This window comes from Alligator mississippiensis, chromosome 11 (assembly GCF_030867095.1).
Source record: "Alligator mississippiensis isolate rAllMis1 chromosome 11, rAllMis1, whole genome shotgun sequence".
NCBI lineage: Eukaryota > Metazoa > Chordata > Crocodylia > Alligatoridae > Alligator > Alligator mississippiensis.
The window spans coordinates 50,215,134-50,223,773 of NC_081834.1; the positions used below are offsets into that span (position 1 = coordinate 50,215,134).

At 40.9% G+C, this 8,640-nt stretch overlaps 1 long non-coding RNA gene across 1 annotated transcript; it reads left to right on the top strand.

The window, feature by feature from the left end:
• The first annotated feature begins 380 nt into the window (after positions 1 to 380).
• Positions 381 to 2,492, top strand: LOC109280856 (uncharacterized). Its single transcript, XR_002087314.2, has 2 exons — positions 381 to 854; positions 2,046 to 2,492. It is a non-coding gene; the product is annotated as an uncharacterized LOC109280856 (long non-coding RNA).
• The last annotated feature ends 6,148 nt before the right edge of the window (positions 2,493 to 8,640 follow it).

Genomic DNA, 8,640 nt, shown 5'->3' on the forward strand with positions numbered 1-8,640 from the left:
CTGTCATGTGGCCCTTGATGGCTTACCAAAACTCAGTAAGTGGCCCTCCGCCTGAAATAATAGCCTGCCCTGGTATAGCAGAAGGGGAGCAACCCAGCAAAGTCCTGCAGGCTGTGATGCTGAACTACAAATCCCAGAGTAATCTGGGAGCAGGAAAAGAAAGTGCTGAGAGGTGATGAGCAACCTGGCAAAGTCCTGAACTACAAGTCCCACTTGTCTTTATGAATGTGAGAATACCTGTTTTGGCTGTGGTGCTCCTGCCTGAGTATGTATATTGGTGCTATATTGAATCAATGGTCAATGCTCTCTTTCCTTGGGACTTCTGTTCCCTTTTTCCTTTCCAGGCAAATTCTTAGGCTCACTAGGAGTTAGTGGCAGGAAATGCTGTTTACTAAGGTCAAAGGACCTCTTAGGGACAGACTTTTTTTGGAGGCATCTAAAAGTCTCCACCACACACACAACACTTTCTGTCTCTCCTTGTGGTTGTAAATAGCTGGTTTTAATAACATAAAGTGCAAAAAATGCCCTTTTGCATAGGTAGAAATGCTATTTCTCTGGTATCCTGGACATGTAAGTGCTCCTGTCTGAGCATGTGCAGCAGGCTGCACCCTGCCCAGGAAGCTGCTCTTCCTTTCACTTTCCAGCTTAACAAGTGCTGCAAGATGAAAACGCATATGGAAGTTTGAAATTTAAAAACTGAACAGAAAAGCTACAATTAAATCCTACAGCTCTTTTACTGCAGGAATTAGACGTGGAACTTGCGATTTGACATGCTGAAGGACTTTTTCCAGATTGACAAAACCTAAGACATGTTTCGGAGGCAGAGCACAGCACTGCTCAGCAGGATCAGCCAGGTAGGGGAACTTCAGTTGATTGAGAAACATTCAGGAGACCTTTTATACCCTCTAAAACACCTCATTTTTAGGTTATGTAATAATACAGAGATTAGATGATCCTTCGACATTTTGTTTTATTTTTTACCCAAAGACTAAATTATTTGTTCATTAACAAATAATTTCATTAAATATACTTTACAGACATCATAGCAAAAATGAAACAAAACAAACGAAAACCCCAAAAAAGAACCAAAATCCCCCACAAAACACCCAAACTAAAAAGGAAGAAAACAAAAAAGCAAACAAACCAATGTTGCTCTAAGTTAAGATAAAGTTTTGTAAAAGAGAACCTCTTCTATTTGGAGTCCAGGAAAGAAGACTATTCCGATCTCAACTTGTATCATTTTCTTTTTTTCATTATTTTCTTCTGACCTTTTTTTTCTGCTGTTTTCATGCTCTGATTGTACAGTTAAGTATTTTAATATTTTTCTTTGAAAGCAGCAGGAGAATAGTATTTCCAGAATTATTCAATTTGGAAAATTGTGTGTTTTACTAGTTCTGAAATCAGTGAGAATTAAGCGCATAGTTAAATATTAATATGTAGGGACATACATATATGCTGAATTGGGACCAATATTTCCAAAGACATTATAATTTTGCATTGACTTAACAAATGTTCATGTAGTAGATGTGGAGGGCTGACCAGCAGGGATAATTATGATATGGCTTCAAGGAAGATTTGATGACCTATTGGTGAGATAAGACATGTTACAAGTAGCAAATTTAAGGTATTCTTCACAGTTTTTAAGAAAGGACAGAAAGTTTTATTGGAGTATCTTAGGGGGGAGTAAATATTTTTAACAATTTCTCATGAGAGCTTTTGAACATAACGGACTTTTCTTTAATTTTTTTATTGGCCTTTTCCAATTGTTTCAGAAAGCATTCACAACATCTACTTTTGTGTTGTCATGAATTAAATTGAAATTAAAACAAAACAAAACCAAAATGTTCCCCAGGGTTTTTTTTTTCTTTTTCTTTTTCTTTACTCTTTTAAGAATCAATAGAAAGTAAACAATGCAAATCTATATATTCCCAGCAATTAATATTTTTCACTTTGAAACTATTTGATACTAGAACTTGCAGGAATACAATTTTTTAATTGTTTTATCTGTTATCTTCTATGAATGGAAACCACCAACATACTTACAGGCTGGAGGATGACTTTCTCAGCAGCGCAGCAGCATAAAGGGATGTTGGAGTCATAGTTGACTCCAAGATGAACCAGAGTCGTCAATGTGATGAAGCGATCAACAAGGCTAACTGCACTTTATCAGCCATTAGCAGATGCATGACAATCAGGTCAAGGACGGTGATGCTTTCCCCTGTATGCGGCACTGATCGGGCCGCAATTGGAGTATTGCACCCAGTTTTGGATACCGCACTTCATGGCTGATGTGGATTGACTTCAGTAGGAATGTAGAGGGAAGCAAGAAGACTTGATACAATTTTTAAATTGTTTCAATTGTCATCTTTTATGAATCTGCATTGTAATGCTGTCTACTTCCACTGCTACATCTCTAATATAGAAATAAATAATGCTTTTCTTAAAGCCTAAGCTCCTCAATTCCTGCTATTAAATGATATTTACTGCTCTAAGTTTTTTGTTTGTTTCTTTTTTACAGAAGTTTCTAACCCCATCATTCCAGAGAAAAGCAGATTCATATTACAGGAAAGCCTCGTTATTCGCGGGTTCGGCATTCCTGGTTTCAAATATTCGTGAATGCCAAATCCACATTTTAAATACACTTTATACATGTACAGGAGATCCTCAGGAGCTCTGCACTTGCCCCTGTCGGGCTCCCGCTGCTGCCGCTGGGCTTCTGCTGCTGCTGCCAAGCTCCCACTGTCACTGCTGGAGCTGTGCCCGCCTCTCCCCCACCGCTGGGGACACTGCGCTCATGAACACAATGCCTTATTCTTAGATTTCACTGTTCATGGGGATCACAAGACTGTATCCCCCACAAATGGTGGGGGTCCCTAGTGGTAACACTCGGCAGCTGTTACCACTACAGCTGTGAAGACATAGCTGTAGTGACAGCACCTGCTAGCAGACATGGTGGGAACTGAATGTATCTGCTTCAGAGGGGCAGGAGCTTTTGTAGTCAGCAGCTCACATCACTGGATGTTGTGAACAGACTACCCAAGTGGGGGCTAGAACCTGAGTCCCCAACTTCCCAGGAAAGGACTGGAGCCACTCAGCTGCTGGGGCAAAACCCAGGGGGCTCCTCCACCATTTTGTTCATGGTGCATGCACCCAAGAATGCATGTACATAGATCAGTGTTTCCCAACCAGTGTGCCATGGCACTATAGTGTGCCGTCAGAAATGCACAGGTGTGCCGTGGAATTTTGCCGTGGCAAGGAGCTACAGTGAGCTACAACAGGTATGAGGATGGGGAATCCCTTAACAGGAGTGCCGTGGAAAATCTGTGTTAATGTAAGTCTGCCTTGGGTTGGAAAAGGTTGGGAAATACTGACATAAATGTCTACACGTGCAGCTTATGCATCAAGGAATTGAATTCCACTGTACTGAAGTGCCAAAAATCCTGTTGTGAAGTTTAAAGAACAGCCACTTAAATAATGAGGAAGAAAGGAATTCCACTTGGTTCTTGTGACAAATATATGAGGCTCGTTGTCCATGATTTGGTAATGCCCTATAACACCTATTTCTAGCCTAGCTGAGGCCATACAGGCTGTGGACAACCAGGGTAGCAGAACAGAATTACTCCAGCGCAGAAGCGACTGCCACACTCCTCCAGAGACGATACCGTGCAGCTCTACTGAGCATGGCTACACAGTTTATCTATATTCAGAGCAGTCATGTAGTGGATTTAAGTATTATTATAATTGTGATTCTATAAATGGAAAAAAATGAACTAGAATGACATTTAGATTCATACTCATAAAAGAGAAACTTATGTGCCACTTACTCTTCTATGAGGCAAAACAGGAGTTTGCCTTACATAGTGTTGTTTTGTAACTCCTATAAAAACTGAAATGTCATTTTGAGTCAACTTGAGAAGAATATTAAAATAGAGATTGCCAAGGGCATGTACATGGAAGGGGGAAACCTTAACTTTCCCAGCTTCCAGAGTCACACCCCAGAGATCCTAGAAACAGGGAAAGCCATGCAGGCACTCCTGAGGTTGAGGGGCCTGATCCTGTGTGGAAGATCCTGGGGCGCACAAGACTGAGACCGGAAACCCAAAGACCTCCTGCCTGAGGTGGCTGGAGAGTGCTGGCTAATGGCTAATCTCCAGGCTGCCTGTGCTTTCCTGCTATAAAGAAAAGAGACATCCACCACAGTAAAGCAGCACAAATTACTGCCACCTTTTCTAGTAAACACATTGCTGTGTGACATAGAGTATGGATGTCTATTTGGTTTTGCTTTGTGCCACCAGAAAAATGTGTACGACATCACAAAAACAACAAAAGTTGATGCCTATATTGCTGTGCAGGATTGAACAGACACCTAGCAGAAGCCTGTGCCCAGTTTTACACAGCAGTGGAAAGCCTTCTCAAACATATATGTCTTAAGCCAAGTCAAATGGGTTTCCATTTTGATTGACTGGAAGTTAAAACACTCAGTTTAGGTCTTCTGTCCAGGGGGAGTGATTCCAGAATAACTATTCCCAATTAACTCTGTATGTCAGAACACTTATTCTGAAGTAAGAATATCCACAGAGGAAATGATCAGGACCACTCTTAATTTATAATCTTATTCTGTATTAATTTCCACTCATCCCATTTTTTCAAAACCACAACTTCCCTTTCCATGGCCAAGCTCCAGTAACCAAATATCTCAGCAGCTTTTTCTGATGAGTCTTTGTTTTCCATTGGTTATGCCGCGAGACTGTCTAACACTAGGACCCTGGCATAATTAAATCATTGTCTGTAAGTGAAACTCCTTTAGGCTTCTTGGCCTGTTGGAAAGCGTGAAGGATTGTGAAAGTGTTTGAAACCCTCAGGCATGCCAAAATGCCATCTCCACACTGCAGAGCATACAGCTCATTATGCAGTACTGATCAACACTCCCCACGTTTGCCACAGCCATGTGTGCAATACTCTGAAGAACTTGAAGAGGACAAAACTCATGTTGCCCTGAACAGCTCTATTGGTGTGTAACTGTATCTGGACCCCATGTTTTCTTTTACCAGCACACAGTATCATGATTCTAGATCTCATTCATTTACTATGGTCTAAAATGTAATGAAAACTCTTGATCATCACCTGACTCAACACATGATTTAGGGGAAAAGAGGGAGGGAGTTTTCAGGAATAACTCTGGAATTTCTGTTTCAGTGGCTGTTTTACAAGTTTATTCAAACCAAGGTTGTTCCCCTTGTATACTTGTACGTGGTGTCCTCCTGCTATCTCATCCAGTACACAAAGGTGGTAACCAGCCCTCTATGTTCTCCAGGTGAATACTTTTCTGCCTTCCCCTTGTGCTTTTGGAACAAGTTTCAGTGAAGAAGATGCCTTCCTCATTGTGCCAAATCTGCAGAGTCTTCACATCGCTGCCTGGTTTTCTCACATTCTTCATTACTTTTCATATTTGCAAGGTGGAATTGTCGTGGGAGAAAACTCCCTGGAGTTCGTTGTCTAGCTGCATAGGAACCAGGTAATACGGGTAAAGGCTTTACTGCAGTTTATTTGCTCAAGCAAAGACCATAAGCTAGCAAAGAGGCAAAATGGACCCCACTAAAGGGTGGGGCGTTCTTTTATACTTTTACAATAAGGTAAGACTACAGGGTCAGCACATAAGCAATACTTATGGTCATCATCTCCTTATATGGTGCTTCACAAATTGTCATAGTAACATTATGTCGGGACCCGGAGTAGCCGGCCAGCAGCTGCCTCCTGAATCCCACTTCCGGAGCAGTTAAACTGTCGCCTCAACAGGCCAGTAATTAATGGATGGAGTGGAATTAACCAGGCACAGACATGTGTTGGTTGCAGGAGATTGTTTACTTACGTCGCCCAGATAGTGACGTGCGACGCAGGCTGAGCCTTTGTTCCAGTTACATCGATTACAGTAAAACGTACGGGTTACAGCCAGCAATGATGGACATGGCGCCGGGAACATGCTATCGTGCCTGCAGGGCTTTGATACGTCAAAATTTACGATGACGGACAGCTATTGACAGCTGATCAAACTGTCAAGTTACTCTGATGATGATCTTAGGTTTCTCCTCAGAGATTCCCGCAGAGGTCTCCGCCTTGAGCGCTAAACTATTTATAGACAGAGGTAACTAACGGAGGTGTCCAATGATGAACTGCTAAGTGGAATCTTTAATTATCTGGCAAGCAGCAGTTCTTTGTGCTCTCAGGTTGCTATAAGGTTACAAGGTAGTGGGTTAGGTTTCCTGTCCGATACGTGAAAGGGGTCTGACCTTGCTTCTTGACCAATTGTAGGGATTTATGACAGGGCTATCCCCTTTTACTTTGACCAATCATAAATCAAGCTTAAGTTTCGTTTCTTGGTAGTGACGTGGGCATATATCTAAGTTTCTTGCTTGGATTTTTTTTTTTCCCCTCAGGAACTACTGGCAAGGATTTCTTTTAACCCTTAATTGACTACTGTGTGCATCTCTTGCTAGTGGCACGGGCACTGATTAATTTGGTTGTAACACATTACATTTATCTGTTATAGCTAGTACTTTTCCAAAAGCAGAAATCAAGTAACGGTTACATGTTATCTTCTACATTCCAATCTGTTTTCTGTTCTCAGTGGTGCCATCCTCTGCTCCTTTCTCTGGGCCCCTCTTTATCTAATCTAGTTCCATGCTGTAATTGGTTCCCAGTGCACAGACTTATACAGATTCACTTATTCCTTTTCCCTTAGAAAATGATTGGCACAGTTAAAATGGTTACTTAACATAAGCAAATGGCTGGCTTAGCTATCATTCTGCCTTGTGGTCAGCAGCATTGCTAGGCTACAGGTCATGCCTTGTATTCAGCTGCAAATCTAATACTTCTCAATAATCTAAATTATTGTTAACCTAACAGTATGCTATCAGAAAACGATTTTATTTCAGGGTAATAACAAACTTGCCCATCACAGAATCAGGTAGGTATCTGCTCCATATTAATGTGTGTTCTCCTGCTGCTGAAAGGTTTGGGGGTTTGAGGGTTTTTTTATTGACACATTGTACCAATTCTAGTCTTTTATGGAATCTGGAATAGAAATTGTGAGAAGTTCCAGACTGCATCAGCATCATTGTGTGGGAAGAAACAATAACTACACCTAAAATAAAAAGTTTTCCTTTTTCTCCCCAAGCATACAGAAGCATAACTCTTTATCTATTGCCTAATCATATTTCCATATTCCTGTGCGCTTCTATGTTCCTCGTTACCACAGTATCCTAACATCCTCATCATCATTCCACTAGATATTAGTATCTAATCCCAAAATGTGATTAAAACATCAAGGCACCAATACATTTTATGGGATACAATGTTCAGAAAATGTCCAATGATAAATGTTGACATTTCTATGACAAGAAAATACACATGTTGTATTAATTCAGGATATTCTATCCTTTCACAGACACTGAATATCTTAGATTGGGCAGTCAGAGGCAGTTCAAGTTGCTCAGCCTTTTCTGTTTTAAGCCTGTGTTTTCAGTTGTTTGTTCAGCCCAGTCCAGGATGAAACTCTGCCAGGTGGGTATCCATCTCATGTTGAGTATCTTGGATTTCTCTTTTTACCTCTGAGCTTATTTTGGGGTGTTTTTGGTACATTTTACAGCCCTTTTTACAGCTGTTGGACCTGATGAGCCAGTCACTGCCATTGTGGGGGAAGAGATCATATTGCCATGCCACCTGTCCCCCAACACGAACGCTGAGAACATGGAAGTGAGGTGGTTCCAGTCTGAGTTCACAAATTATGTTGATCTGTACTGCGATGGGAGAGATCAGTTTGGACGACAGATGCCAGAATACAAGAGAAGGACAGTGTTTTGGAAAGATGGCCTCACAGATGAAAATGTTTCCGTGAGGATTCTCAAAATTGGGCCTTCAGATGAAGGGCAATACCACTGCTTTGTTGAGGATGGTATTACTGAGGAACAAGCTGTAATAGAACTGAAGGTAGCAGGTCAGGGGCTTGTGTCAGTTTATCTCTGCATGGTTTTCAGGTTTTTTCTCTTTCCTAATATGTCAACTTCATGGAACCTACGTATGAATTATTTTACCATTAGACACTCTATTTCAATTTTATCCAGCTATTTTCACATTTCAGAAACACATTTCAAGTTTTGTCAGTATTTTAATAATCTTCAGCAACATCTCAAAAGCAGTTAGGTTTTTTTTTGCTTCAGGAAGACCGAATCTGTTTTTGTCCCATTTGCACTTGCTGTTTTATCATCATTAATGACATAACTATCCTAATTAAACAGTGGGAATATCATCATAAATATAACCCTGTAAAATCAGACTTCTCTTCCTCTCCTCTCCCCTCTCCTCCACACAGACACCCTGACATCGCAACTGGACAAAGATTGGGAAAAACCTCCAGGAACCGATGGGAAAAGTAAGTCTCTGTGTTGCTAGTTTTTTTATATTAAGAAAAAGCATCAGGCATTACATTTAGGAAAAAAAAATACACCTTCATTAATATGCATTTACAAAGAAGGAGTTTTTCACAGAAAAAGGGATAAGGTCAGCCACACGATCCCAACACCAGCTTTTGTGTCTGGCTTCCCAGCAGACAGAGAAAACCGTCACTGCGCAGGTCAAAAATAT